At 36.9% G+C, this 16,107-nt stretch overlaps 1 protein-coding gene across 1 annotated transcript in view; it reads right to left on the reverse strand.

Moving 5' to 3' along the window:
• Positions 1–3,536: 3,536 nt before the first annotated feature.
• Positions 3,537–16,107, reverse strand: part of LOC137391542 (uncharacterized) — a 37,066-nt gene continuing 24,495 nt past the window's right edge. The window contains exon 3 of the mRNA XM_068078048.1: positions 3,537–3,882. The gene's annotated coding sequence lies outside the window, so the exon portion shown is untranslated. The remainder of the gene's footprint in view (positions 3,883–16,107) is intronic.

The raw sequence follows: 16,107 nt of genomic DNA on the forward strand, positions 1-16,107 counted from the left end.
TGCCTAAGTTCTCAAGTTCTACTAAGGTTTACTGCTAAGACTGGTCGCTGGTTAAACGTTGTAATCTTATTTTTTTCTACACACACTTTTGCGTAAAAATCGTTAGGATTACCAATGGAGCAACTGACATAACATCGCAACCAAGCCGCATAAACAGAAAAAAACAACTCCATATAAGTGCAGCTGATGCATCAGGTGCAGTACGTCTTGTGACAAGCTGTTGTGTTGCTTGCCCGCTCAATGGGGGGGACAACTCAGCAAAAATCACAGTTTATCAAGACAGGCTAGGAAGATACAAGCAAAGATAAATTTAAAAAATACATTACTCAACAGATCACAGAATCATGAAAAAAGACATTAGACACGATTAAACATATACAGCTCTGCCACCTCTGCTAGACATGATATAGATACCAGGAGTTTATCATGAGCTCCACCATCTCTGTTTACATGGTTCGTCTAAATGGTACAAGAAGACCCTGTCCATTTAAGTACCATCTACCTATGACATAAAGAACGCTCAACCTACTCCCTACAGGCTAGCCTTCCCACATGCTAGACATTTATAAAATAGAACAGCTCCTGTGACTTAGCCTTTTTTCTCCACTGCCAGGGGAGCTTCTTCCCCTTCCAACTGCTAAGGCTATTTCTATTTTAACTACGGAGTCTCTTTACCTAAGGACTGTCAGGGGTCTCGTTTGATTGTCAAACTCACAGCCATGTAGCACTGAGCAAAGGAACACGGGTGACTTTTCGAGTAAGGGTGTAACATTCATTGGCTATTTTAACCTTTTGTCATTAATGTTTTTGTTTTAAAATTTTGTTAGTTGTGCATTTTAATTGTTAGATTTATAAAGAAATAACTTTCATTAAAATATCAGCATTGGTTTACTAGCCTAATACCTCATTAGCTCCTGAACCAGTAATAATTAATTTAGTTCCCACAAGCTAAGCAAAAGTGCGCAGCTGAACATAGTCAAAATAGAATAATATGACAAAGCAAATTTAACACTGATGTGTAAATTGATTCAAATTAATGACGTATAACATAATTTCTCCCTAAACATCCTTGACAATATCGGGATATATAAAGAATCATTTATTTGCAAAATCGAATCGTCAGGTGAATTTTTGAAATCGTGAAGCTCTAGCTGTTACTAGTCTTTGTAAAACATATCGGATTACTGATCATAGAATGTCAGAGAGGCAGCCAAGAAATTCATACTATGTAAAGACCTGTCTCACAAGAATAACCAAATTTGGAATATTAATAGTTTTTTATGGCAGCTGTAACTTAAACTTCTATTGCCTCAATGACAGGTATGACCGTCGTGATAGAACCAATAATGTTACTCAATATAATTAGCTAAATATTTGAATGAGATTCACATGAATACTAGGATGTCAAATGAATTCCTTTGGCATGTGTGCTTTTTAAGGACATGTAAGTGTATCGATAATTTCATATCGATGCTTTTGACATCCAGTCCAGCTCAATATGGCAGAATATCAGTGGGCTCTCATGTGAATATGACTTTATCCCATGGAAGTCAAAAAACAGAGAGTCTCGATCTGCTAGGCATACCTGAAGCAGAGATCTTGATTGAGTCGCAGATGAAAGTGAGGGTGATGACACGCGACGAGTACATACACAACAGTTTCAATTAAAAAGTCTTATGCAAGTTATAAATGTTAAAAACCAATTCTGGACAGAAAGAGTGCAGACAACCGCTATTTCGTGTGTTAAAATTTAAAATACAGCAGTTGGGGATTCATAATTGGTCTTATTATCTGTCATTATTGTCTTTCACTTTATGTCACTGTATATCACTCTGTAGCAACAATGACAACTAGTGACATCATTTGCACTTATTTCTCTTCTTAGCATTCTAACTGCAATTAAGTTTTATTAATTTTAATCTTGAAACATCCTGGTGGTCAGATGATCTCAAACATCCAGAACAATCACAAAAGATAGAGAAGTACTGATACTTTCTGATGAAAGCTACTAAAACTTTGTGTAAATTCATCTTTAAGCCAGTAAACTGTCTCCACAAGTTCAATAGCTACAAGCATATTAAAGAGACTACCTCATCAGTTTTTCCAACGAAATATCTTGGCGTTGTTTTCCCACATAAATACTTTAATCATTTCATGACAGATTGTTGTAACTGTTTTTAAAATACATAAGGTACAGGGTATTGGTGAATTGTGACACAGAAAGGTTTAAACTGTTAAAGCGTGGGTAATTAATTGTAAATATACCAAGGTGGAGTAGTTCCTGGCGCCTGGAATATTCTACATGGTCAGTTCAATACCCAACAAGCTGTAAGGTGATTTGACAACTCTCTCCATAGATAGAAGTTAATTTAATTTGGTTGTCTGCACAAAGTAAAGCGGTAGTTTAGGGCATAAGATCAGATTGCTGGTAGCTGGACATACCTGACTTTATGCCTCTGCAGGCAGGGCTATGTCAACTCACTAAATACCTGGTCACTAAACAGCACTGAGATGAGCCATCGATGGAGTCACCGTAACCTCAGTCTTGGAAATCCTAACAAACCCAACTGACCACAAAAAGTAAAAGTTTATATCATACTTGGGTACGTTTGCTGGGCCCTATACTGTAAGTGAGTAAAAACTGCTGCAAGCCCATGAAGTGAGATTAAAACACCCAATCAAGTTGACCACAACTCTGATCAATTACAGGCTATGCAGCAACTTATCTTAAAATCATAGATCTTATCTCAATCTTATCATCAGGAGATGCACACTTACAGGACTTGTTCATGTTCTATCTATAGAGGAAAGTTCAAGGTTGATGCTGGGAGACTTAGAGAAAGATAGATGTGTAGTAGTACTTTCAGGAGATGTTTATAGGGTTGCATGTGGCAAGCGCTGAATGAGGAACAGAAAAGAGGTGCATTTACTAGAGCATTTCGTACGGCAAACATTACTTACTTTGTATCAGTTGAAAACATTTGCGTCAAAAAAGACATAAAATATAAACATTATTTGGTTCTACAAAGTAATAAAATATTCTGTGGTTAATAAACAGCATGGAAATCGGTGGAATAAAAACCATCGAAACCAACTTGTCTAATGGTACAATTGGGCTAAAACCAACTCATCTAATAGTAAAACTGGCCTAAAACCAACTCGCCTAATGGTACAACTGGCCTAAAACTAACTCGTCTAATGGTAAAATTGGTCTAAAACCAACTCAACTAAAGGTGTAATTGTAAACAGCATAAATTCTGATTGCATTTAAAGCTTGTTTCGACATATCAGTGAATGTATTATGCTAATCGCTTGTCGACTAGAGTTGTAGGTAGTTGTGCTATTCGGAGACAACTCTTAACTTTGTTTGTGATAAATTTAGACTTTTCGTAATTGCATGGATCATGACTGCAAAAGATAATTGTTCTACTGATGAAAAGAAGGTTTACTGTATTTTCCTCATGAGAAGAATCAGTTTCGCAAAGATAACATGTAGCTGAAATATTCTTAATCATTATTTAAAATTAAGTTACATGTAGCGTACATTAAATATTTATTTGACCCAAACCAATAAAACAAAGCATTTGCAGCTGAATTAATAAAGCAATAAAGTTTTAATAATGATCCAATCCACTGCGTTCTGGATTGGAACTCAGAAAATCCCAGTCTGCAGACAGGCCTTTATCCAATACACCACGGTGCTTAAATGGCTACACTATGAAATAAATCTGGCGAATAATTATTACAAGCGCCATCCTTTCATGATTAAAACTGTAGCTAGCCTTATGCGTGAAGGCATACCAGAAGAAAAATGCATGCCCATGGGTGAAGGAAAAGGCTTCAACTCACATAGCCAACAAGACTTTTGCAATCCATATAGAGCTGTACCAGACACAGAAGCCACCACAGCATGAATTACACAAAATTAAACATAGTACACAGAAATAAACAAAACACCTTCATTTAAAAATTAGAATGGTAGATGTTGTAAACTATGATTAATAATAAATTTTTCTGCGCAAAAACCTTTTTATTACTCGTGCAATGCCGAGCATTCAGTAGCTCTTGTTTAAAATGGAGTTCCATTAAATATTTGTTTAATCCAAACCCATAAAATAAAACAATTGTAGGTGAATTAATAACTTTGGTGCACAACAATTTCAGAAACAATTTCAATTTGTTTAACAAAATACGTTTATTGGCTCTCTCTCCCCGCAATCTTTACAAGCATTTACTCTGTCTCATATGACTCATCGTCAGTCTCATCAGTGAATGTTGGTGTATGAAGGTGAACTTCTAACTGATTCAGCCTGTTCGTAAGCCGTTGTATCTCTGTGTGAACAATTTTACTTTGACAAAAGAGTGACTAGGAAAGCACTTGTTAGATCATCAAATTATGGTAAAATGGATCAGCAACAGCATCAGGTTTGTTGATCAGCAGGGGCCATAAAACAATACATTTCAAGAGCACTTGCTATTGAGCTTCAACTCTAAACTATATAGGAGAATCTTAAGTCTTCAATGAACCGCAATCTGTCTTCCGTCACCCACATACAATGCTTGCATACTATCAACAATATGCTACGCTGGCTTTAAGAAAAAGGGACCTTAATACTAAATGAAAAACAAATACTCAAGCTCACACACTTTCAAACACTCTTCACACCTTTACATTCATGTATGAACACACACACACACACAAGCAATCACATACAAATGCTTATACATATACATGCTGACAACTTGATATCATTTTTTATCACTTTTACATCATACAACTGAGCTATATTATAAGAACTCGCCAATTTTATAGGTTTGCCTATTGACTTGTGACAATTGTTACAGAACTGAGTTGTATCGGGGTTTAATGCTGGATGATGGTATGTTTGATAGTAATGACCTCTCAATGACCCGGTAGAAACTATCAAGTCATCATGATATAAAACTTAGTTATAGGAAAAAGACAATATGAGCAGGATGGGAACCTTGAACAAAGTATTGTGGCAGCTTCTTGCTGACCCCTCATTCATTGGTTACCATGGCAACTGAGTTTTAGAAGAAGCAAAGCAAGCATTTTATTGGATGATTTTAAGTGAATAGAAACTCATGATCAATAAATGCTGTCAAAATCAGTTTTAGTTTTTATTAACTAGTTTTATTTTTGAGATAAAAATTTAGCAGGATTTTTGACCACAAATAATACAAAATACAAACCTCATATGTGACCCAGGCAGTCAGAATGTACAATCGTGCTAAAACCACATTTTTGAGTTATTTAAAGAATTAAAATCAACAAATTCTGAGGATTTTAATGCATTTTAAATTTTTTAAATCAGATTATTTATGCCCAGGTTATGCAAGATCTAGTAGAAAAGGTCTCGTGATGAACTAAAACTGTTGTTTTGAGTTTAAGCAGGATAAAGTTGGTGATTCATGAACTGTAAATCATGGTATTTGTTTACAAATCAGAATGCCATAGCAACCGACCCCTTAATCTCAACCTATATTGATGAAACCTGGCATTATCCACAATAAAACCTTGAAAAAGATGATGGTTGCATTTTGATTCCAATTCGATTGATGGTTGACCTCCCAAAGGACATGGTAAGGTTAACAATATATGTGGCTAAAAGCTTACCGTCCTGGAGTTTTTCATTAAAAGGGTATGCTTCAAACTGGGCACTTCTCATCAAGCTATATTGCTATGACTGCATATAATGACAGTCCAGCGACTTAACAAAGTTTTGGAAGTGCATTCAAAATTGTCCACCTATACAGAAGGTCATGGTAAGGTCAAGGAAAAGTGACAACAGGGGGCATCAGGATGCGGAAATATCAACCCAACTCATCAAGTGACCATTCAATCTAGAGCTCTTTTTATGTAGTTTAACACTCACACAGTGTAGCACGAGTACGCTGCAGAAATTTATTGTAGTGCATTGGAGGGGTTTGTTTGTTATGCTAGTGGCAATTTGTCCAACACAACCATGTCCAATGTTTTTTTCGGTAATACTTGATGCACAGTTCTAATGAGGCTTGATTGTTCAGACGACATAAAACAGCGCATAATTTTCTACATTTGCACCCACTTATTAGTTTGATGTCAACAGCTAAAATAGGAATGTTATCAGCAGTGATAGGCTGATCTTTGATAGGCGGTAATTTGATCTAATTCATTAGGATGATTGTTATTACTCGCATTATCGTTAGCAGCCACATATTGCGCAAGCAGCTGTATTTCTAAGGTTGCCCTATTATCACAACCCTCCTTCACCATCGCTTTCACTATGATCTGAGGCAGCTGACTCAGATTCTAAGTGGTAATACTCATCTAAATTAATAGCAGCAGCTAGCCGTAATTTTTGCAATGGTTTTATTTTGTTCTCGCCTGAAGCATCAAAACAGAAAATAGCCACATACATGCGCACACCCGCAGTTAGAGCCTATATTTATGATTTTGGGTTATAAAAATTTCCATAGCAACCACCGATATGGGTATAGTTAAATGGCAATTCTGGCTTTATGATTGGTCAGACACAAAAATAAACACAACCATGTGAAAGAGCAGGGTTGAATGCGCTATAAACCACTGTTTACTAAAATAGTGACGATGAGTCATGCAATAGCGTAAAGCACGTTTATTGCGCTATTGCGAACAATCCAATTACTGCACGATTGTACATTCTGACGGCCGGGGTGCGAAATTTTTTTTCCCAAACAGGTTTACATACGGCAGTAAAATCTTGGCTCCTGATTGGTTTTAGTAATTAAGTTTTAGTAACCAAAACCTACATCATTACATTAGAAATCAATAGTTATAATTAGAAAAGAACACAAAATTCTAAATAACGTGGTAAAAATTGTTGTTATTCAAAAAGTGCTGTTAAAACATAAGAAGCACTCACTTAGAACTCATTAATTTAAGCCATTTTGAATAAGATTTTGGAATTTTGTGTTCCTCTTGAAGTAAATTCTGCTTGACAAGAATAGATAACTCCCAACTCAAGAGCGAGTTCACGTAAACTCGATGAGTTGATGAACAAACTCGTGGGTGAGCCGATAAACAGACTCGAGAGTGAGCCGATAAACATACTCGAGAGTGAGCTGATAAACAGACTCGTGGGTGAGCTGATAAACAGACTCGTGGGTGAGCTGATAAACAGACTCGCGGGTGAGCCGATAAACAGACTCGAGAGTGAACCGATAAACAGACTCAATGGTGAGCCGATAGACAGACTCGTGGGTGGGCCGATAAACAGACTCGTGGATGAGCCGATAAACAAACTCGTGGGTGAGCTGATAAACAGAGTCACGGGTGAGCCGAGAAACAGACTCGATGGTGAGCTGATAGACAGACTCGTAGGTGAGCCGATAGACAGACTCGTGGGCGAGCTAATAAACAGACTCGTGGATGAGCCGATAAACAGACTCGTGGGTGAGCCGATAAACAGACTCGCGGGTGAGCCGATAAACAGACTCGAGAGTGAGCCGATAAACAGACTCGATGGTGAGCCGATAGACAAACTCGTGGGTGAGCCAATAGACAGACTCGTGAGTGAGCCGATAAACAGACTCGTGGATGAGCCGATAAACAGACTCGTGGGTGAGCCGATAAACAGACTCGCGGGTGAGCCGATAAACAGACTCGAGAGTGAGCCAATAGACAGACTCGGGGGTGAGCCGATAAACAGACTCGTGGGTGAGCCGATAAACAGACTCGAGAGTGAGCCAATAAACAGACTCGATGGTGAGCCAATAAACAGACTCAACAGTGAGCTAATAAACAGACTCGTGGGTGAGCCGATAAACAGACTCAAGAGTGAGCCGATAAGCAGACTCGATGGTGTCTTTTCTCAGCTATTACACCCTAGCAAGCCAAGTGCAATAATTTTTGTTGTTCGGTCAATAGCACTTATAGTGAAAGCAGCTATGATACGCTGGCTAATTATATCACAATGCTAAAGTCAGAAACAGTGACAAGAACTTTATACCCTATTTGCTTTTGAAAATCAAGCAGAGCTTATTGTAAAGAACGCAGTATCATTATTGGAGTTATATCTCTCAGTACCAAGCAGTAACACACCAGCAATGATAAAACTGACAGGTTATATAGCAATCCCAGGAAAAAATCTACAAGTGATTGGCTACACAGTAATTAGGTCAACCAATTCCACAATAACATATTTCGAATACAAAAACGATAACATTTGTCACTAACTAATCACGCAATACGAGTATTAATAATTTTTTTAGTGTTTGTAAAGTAACATACAAATCTTAGAACAACATGGTAATAAATGGTTAACATAAAAAAATTGCTAGTATAACACATACATATACACTACATTGGACAAGTGTTAAGCGTGCGCCTTATAAATGACTATTCAAATTTGTTTGAATTGCGACGAACGTAATATAGATCCATTGATTCAGCAATTTGAAGCTGCCGGATTATAGGCTTAGGTAAGACGTCATCAACTCTCTTATGCATGCTGACTGTCTATAAATACGGGTACACACTGATTCACAGTTCATTTGCTTTTACAAGCATGAAGCACTCGTGTACTTTTTGCGATTTTTCTGGCAACAAGGAACGTGACCTACAGAGGCACGCTCGTGTACACAGACACCGCTGCTCCTCCTGTGATGAGGTGTTCACCACTCAGCCTCTCCTGCAAGAGCACGTCTCTGCTGAGCACTGAAGAACACAGTCTACCCAGACTGAACCCTAGAGACCGAGGGCGCGTTCACCCCGTCGCCAACACCAACCACCTCGGCCCTTCTCAGGGCCACCATTTCCGTTTTAAGGGTTTTGTTCTGCGTCGACAATGGTGGAAACTGAGTGTCATACCTATCATCCAATTTTTTTGTTATACTCTCTAATTATAACTATTGACTTTTAATGTAATAATGTAGGTTTTGATTACTAAAACTCAATTACTAAAACCAATCAGGAGCCAAAATTTTACTGCCGTATGTAAACCTGTTTGGGAAAAAAATTTCGCGGCCGGGGTCGCATACAGTAAGAGGACCTTTTATAAATGATATTCACTTATCAACTAGTTTCAAAGGTTGCTAATATGACAGAACTATTTAAATTACTATATACGATACCTTTATTTTGCTGGGATGAAGAAAAGAGCTCTGCAACTTGAAGTTGATAACAGGCAGACTCTAAAGGCTGGCTGAGCAATTCTATCTGATCAGAATTGGAAAGCGATAAAAGCGGAAATTCTCTTCTGGATGGGTTGCTCTGAAAGGCTGTGGTGCGGAATACGTTGTTAACTCTGGTAGAAATTAACAGCTTCAACTTTTGCTCACTTGATAGACCGCTTAACAGGTACTCAATAATATCAAGTGAGCTGTAGGTAGTATCATATGATTCTTTGTCAAAAATAGCCCAGTATACAGCTTTACCTTGAGACAAAACCTGGTACTTCTGATCCGGTGCCAATCCTTCCAGCAGGCATTGCAAGGCTTCCAAATCATGCAGGTGCGCCGCAACATCTGTAGCAGACGCATGACCAGTAAAGCCAAAGCTAAAATTCGGGCTGAGCAGTTGTCGGACCCTCACTTTAGCGCCTGTTGCTCGCAGCTTCTCTTCAAACTCTGCATTAGCTAATCTGTTGGAGTTTATGTTATTAGAAAGCAACTGTTCAGGTTCTTTGCTGCTGTTATATTGCTTACAGTCGAGGCATTGCCCGCTGCCGACAGGCTGCCCACAATTCATTCATTGTCAGACGGCTTGATAATACATTTTTATGATTACTCAAAGTGAAGCTAACTAGGTGTGCGACTTTTGCCGTCTAGCTTTACACTTAGCTGACTTCAGCTGCCAGTAGGTTGATCTTCTGAATAGTTCGTCACCGAGTGTCAGCACTCCCTTTAATAAAAAATCAATCGATCTATATTTGTCCAACAAATGAGGGAAGCATCAGGTAAAATGTTTTTATTTTAATCATCTTCCTAATGAAATTGACTTCTGATAGAAGAGTCGTATGAACCATTCATTGCATTTATTGTCTTTTTTTCATACAATTTTTAACAATATACATGTACGTATATATCACCCTAATGCTCAGAGTGAACACATTCCCTTAGCCCTAGAACCCAAGCATGGTTACACGCTTATCCAACCACTTAGAGCCAGTAACACATACAATACTGCATCAAGTGCAGTATTGAAAGAGAAACTCAGACATTAGTATAATAAAAAATATGTTTTGCAATATAAATAATGACATAGTTATTATGCATTATTATCACTATTATAGCCTATATTTAAGCCGAATTAAATGTTTTCATCCTGTTTGATCTAAATAAACATTAGTAACATGAATTGGCCTTCTTTTAGGTAAAGCTCCATTATATTTGTTAGTTTAAAGTAAATTTTAAAATCTTTGTTGTATGGAATTTCTACAGTGAAATATTTCAAAGCAATTTGTAATTCAGTTGTTGAGCTTTGCAATTACTTAACTGTGCAATTTATAGTTATATGGAGCTATTAAAAGGAGACAATTATGTTTTTATGTGCTATACTGGCTGTATGTGCATGACAATCCATCAAAGCAACATTCTATAGAGCCCTAAATCATGTCATAAACCTTATATAGTAGCATTTAAAACTATCTTCGTTAAAACTATCTATCTTCTATCTAGCTTGTAGATAAAATAATTTTCTAGAAAATATTCCGTTGAGAAGTGTATTGGAGGACGAACACAAGAAACTTCTAGTAAACTATCGACAGCATTCAAGGTTAGCCTTTTTTTCAGGTGATGTTATTCATTGCTACTATGAGCTCAATACTACTGTCTAAATCAATACTTACAAAGTTTTAGTCAAACGGTATATGTCCTGTACCACAGTACGTGTGAGCGTGTCCTTTTCAGCAGCAACTTGTCTGAGGCCATAAACGATTCTTACAGCTGCAAGTAAAGAGTAAACAACGTATTCACGCCCCTATTCATGATTAGATAAATGGAGATACAATAATCAAGAAGAATGACAAATTCTGATTATATCAAAAATAGTCCAGGGTTTCAAAGGCCACTGACTTTTTAATATATATGTAATATTACATGCGCATGTCTGCTTACATATAAACTGTTTTGCAAGTAAATTGTAGTCCAAAACTGTAATATCTTGACATATACCAACTTAGTTAATCACACCATTTTGTGGTTGTTCTTTTTATGCAGGCTTAGTCCGCTATGTCTAATCCATGGCCTGCTATTATTTTCTCACTCTGTTCCCCTTTAGAACTTTTTTGGAATTTTAGTCTCTCCACAAGTAGTTTTAACCCAGATAAGTATAAATGACCAATACAAATTATATTCCAGGTTTATTTTACATATTCGAACAAGTTTTCTATGGCAACATATTAACTTTTTATATAACATTTTACTCTAATTATTAAAGGGGATTTCTGTTAACTGTTCATTCAGGCACAGTCGTTCAATTTGAGGCTTTGTTTTGGATAGTGCACAGCGCAGATTTTCTTGCATTTTTGGTCAATAGTAAACAATATTAGGAATCCTGAATCACACAGATATGTGGTCACAAATGGCAGCAGTTTAAACCATAACTGCCCCGAACAGCTTTTATCGCTTTTTCTAAGTAATTCAAACACGCTGACTTTAATTTTGTAATCAAAATAAGATTGGTCCACTAACTTTCAAAGTCATAAAGGCTTTTTACAGCGTTTCAATATCGGTCTCGCAAACGACATAATCAACACAACAAGCTGCGCCCATAAACATGTGACAAATACAAGCTTTTTAGGAACGGAAGTCGGAGATGTTTAGTCCAATCTAGAATTATAGAGATGGGTATCAGAAGGCATGACACAATGCCTTTTGATAAGATATTTACTTCGGTAGTGGCAGTTTCGACATACTAAGCAAATATTGGATTAGATCAGCTTCGTAGCTCAAAGTTTGATGGTACTGAGAAAATAGAGATACTGCAACCCAGAGTAGTAATAACTGGGAAAAGGTTTTTGTCCCTCTCTAGCTTGTCATCATTTTCCTTTAACGGGTTATGTCATCAAATACCAAAGCTTCTTCTACTACTCTTACATACAAGCGTTACCTCAGCATTCTTAAACCTTTATCTTATTTTGTCATGTGCAAAAGTATGGAGCCGCCCCTAAAGTATTTACTATTTCAAACTTCAAGCCATGGTTACTCAGCTTACAATATAGCTACAGCAAATGTATGAGTATCATTTTAATGCTGAGAGTGGCCTCTATCTGATTATTTTAATTATTAACTTGCTAAATAAATAATTAAAACAACAGGCTGCCCTCTAGTGTTTAATGTATGGATTTTGCAATCTACTAAATAATCTTCAAATGTGAACAACTTTTTGAACAAGTTGGTGGCCCTGAAGAAGGCCGTTGGTTGTATAAATATTCTTTATAAGAAAGTGGAAGTAATTTTTGAAGTCTGGTAGTCTCAGTACTTGATTGGTCAGCCTTTGTTCTCTGTGACAAGACAACAGCGGTTGGGCATTGATGCAACCATCTTCTCAGATTCTGATGGCTCAATTATGCTGTGCCAAGCTCTTACAAGGCCCTCCATCAGCTCTATTTTAGTCTTGGGTTAAGTCTTGTTTATTATAGCTGTTATATGCTGCCACACAGTTTCCAAGGGATTCAGATCTGGGCTCTGAGTTGGCCATGGCACTGTGCCGACTATCTCTTGTTGCATTCATTTTTTTACTTTCTTGGCACAGTGGCAGAGGGCATTGTCATCTAGGAACCACCAGTCAGTAGAAGCTTTACCAAACAACACCATAGAACTTGGTAACACCTTACTTTTCATGGTTTTGATATATTTTTCTCTGTTCATCATGCCAAGTACAAAGTCGACCCGCCCAGTTCCTGATGCCGCCTTATAGCCCCAAACCATCACTGATGCAGCGTGCTTTACCGTGGGAGTAATACGCCATGGATTGAAAGCTTCTTCCGTTTTTTTTCTAACATACTGCAAACCAGAGTGGTTAGTAACAGAAAAGGTAGATTCATCAGAGAAAATCGCTCTGTTCCATTGGTCCACACTCCATGTCTTGTGCTGACATACCCACTTTAATTGATTGTGCTATTGTTTCTCTGTCACCATTGGCTTCTTTCTTGCTTTACAGCCCTTCAACCTGGCATCAAATAGGCGTCTTCTAACGGTTGATGGTTGCACTTTAATATTGCTTGTGTCCTGCCAGTCTCTGATTAGTTCACTGCCAGACTTTTTACGGTCTGTCTAGGAAATCCGGACTGGAGTTCTGTCTTCTCTACAAGTCCTCTTTTTTGGGCAATCAGAGTGTGTTTTATCTTTAGTACTGACAGTTTCGTAGAATCTCTGAATGACACCAGACACTTTTTTTTAACAACCAACTCTTTTGGCAATTCCTCGCATAGATATTCCTTCTTTATGAAGTCAAGTAATGGCTGCTCGCTGTCCTGCAGTAGTTTTCATAGTGAGGATGTTACTAATAAAAATATTGTACAACGAATGCACAGAATGGTGAAAAATTTTACTTTTTACCCTTAACTACACAAAAATTGCAAAACTTCAAAGGTTTTGAAACAATGGCTTCAAAAAAGTGAATTATAATATTTACTTGTACTCACTTCCTATTATTATTAAATACTAAACTTATTTGAGTGAGAGTGTCATGTCCTTTAGGAGATCACACAAGTGAAGTAAATTTTCTAATTATGTTTTAAATAGCATCACCCTGTAGAGGAGACTGTGAGGATTAAAATGATACCTTGTGTTGTTATATTTAAAATTGTTCTCTTTGTTCTACTTGAAATTGAACTTTGAGTTCACGCAAACTTACAGAGTGGCTCCATACTTTTGCTCATGACTGTATCTCCATCTATTTATTCAATCTGTCCTTCAGTTCTGAACTGAGCTAAAGTAATTGTAGTAGGCTGACTGCATCATTTTGCGGTGCTAGAGAGTAGCCTATACCAAAACCAACCAAAAGGTTCACTACATACGTACATGAGCAATTCAAAAAACATATGATGGCAACGTTGAAAGATGTTCTCATTAGTAAAAAATAAACCTTGATTCACTTCAACATTCTGTGGCACTAGTTACTGTGGATATTACTCTGGAAGTGATCATTTCCTACAGTCACTGTTTAGCTTTGATCCAAAGTTGCGAAAGAATTTACCTCGGTGTATGGTAAATGTTTTTTTGGATGTGTAAGACATGAGCAGTCGGAGGCCTTTAAAAATCTGCATTTGCTCATTAACTAGCAAAATGTTTTTTCAATGAAAAACGATTTTTAAGAAATTTTTTTTCTAGAAGTTTATTAATATTTCTAACTAGACTGTTTTGTTAAATATATATTTTATTCTTCATTGTTTATGGCTATCATATGCAGGTGAATGCATAAACTTGAAATAGCAAACCATCTTATGGTCTTTAATTTGTAGACATAGCTAATATACTACAGGAAGGAATGTTATTAATTGATATGATGAAATAATGTCTCTATCTCTCAATGTCGTACTGTTTGACAAGGTGAAGGTCAGGTACTTGGAGGTAAAAGGTGAGGACCAATAGATTATCGAAAGATTCTATCAATAAATCCTCTGTCTTTGTTGTTTACTATTCAACAATCTAGAGGCTCTAGTGCTTGCTCTACTCTACTGTTATCAATACAATTTGTAGAGCTTCTCGATTTTCAAAAGACCAGACGATTCGATATTACTTTGGAAAAAACTTGTAAATTTTGGTTCATGGTGTTGTATATTTTACATTAAAAGGAATCTGTTTTGTTTTTGTGGAAAATAGAAATATTCATTTCATGAATGTCTGAGTGTGTGGAAGGCCATGGAATATGAACTTATTATTATACTAGAAGGTAAGTATGTTTTAGTTTCAGTATCACTCACTCTGAAAATTATCAGGTGTGAGATAAATCACCATTACACAATTATATTGTTTATGTGATTGGCGATATCCCTTTAAATAGGGAAGATTTAAAAATCGTCCTCCTTGAAAATCGCAACCAAACAATGAAATCGTCATATTGTGAAGTTCTAACAATTTGTCATAGTTGTGTCTGTTTAAGATATCTGATGCTTTCAGTTGTGACTCTTGTCCAATGGGTCATTTGTAACCCATCTCATAGTTGAGGGTCACTTTTGACAATTGAAATCTTCACATCTCTACATAGGACTGCACACAATGAAAATTATAGCAGTTCCATAAGATAGGATGGTAGCTCGAGATGTCCTGCAAACTCATCTTCTGCTACAATTACCCTCATGTGAGTGCATGTTTTTAGATGAAGGAGACAATTGCAACATTGTGACACCGCAGCCTGATATTGCTGATATCAATGTTCTTCCACAGGAAGTGTATCCCATCATGCTTGCGAAGGGCGTATGTAACTTGGTAGGAGATCAGTGTGCTGGTAACATGACCCAGTTTCTGAACAAGACAAAGGAAATTAAATCTTTTACAAATGTTAGCTTTGAAGGTAACATTTAGCTGCCTTATATTCTAAAGATAAGATGAAGATAAGTTGAAGATAATTAATTCAATGTAGTAATTCAATAAATTAACAATGCCAATTAACTCAGTATATAGCGATGTCGATGAGCGATCTAGTAATTGAGTAAAACCCTAACTTCGAGATCACAGACAACGCTTTTATGAGCAATAACATTTATTATGACCCATATAAAAATTTTAGACTGGTGATTGGCTAAAGAAAAGATCTTATATTTATTGCTCATGGACTCTTTTCACATGTATCACGATACAGGTCACGAATAAAACACCCGCTCGAATCTGAGCATTTTAAAAGATGATCTCATTAAATGCTTTATATCTCTGGCCAGGGTGTCTACAAAGACAAGAATTACATCAAATTGTAGCTGATGTTAGCTTTTATTGGTCTTAATTTCATTTTATTGGCTTTTTTGATGCAATCACATCAATGTAATTTTTCCTGGCCGTTGTAACTCAAACTTCCATTGCTTAGGTGACAGGTATGACCATTGGGATAGAACTTGTATAATTACTCAGTATAACTATTTAAATATTTGAATGACATTCCCATGAACATTAGGATCCCAAATGCAC

Source organism: Watersipora subatra, chromosome 3, assembly GCF_963576615.1.
Source record: "Watersipora subatra chromosome 3, tzWatSuba1.1, whole genome shotgun sequence".
NCBI lineage: Eukaryota > Metazoa > Bryozoa > Gymnolaemata > Cheilostomatida > Watersiporidae > Watersipora > Watersipora subatra.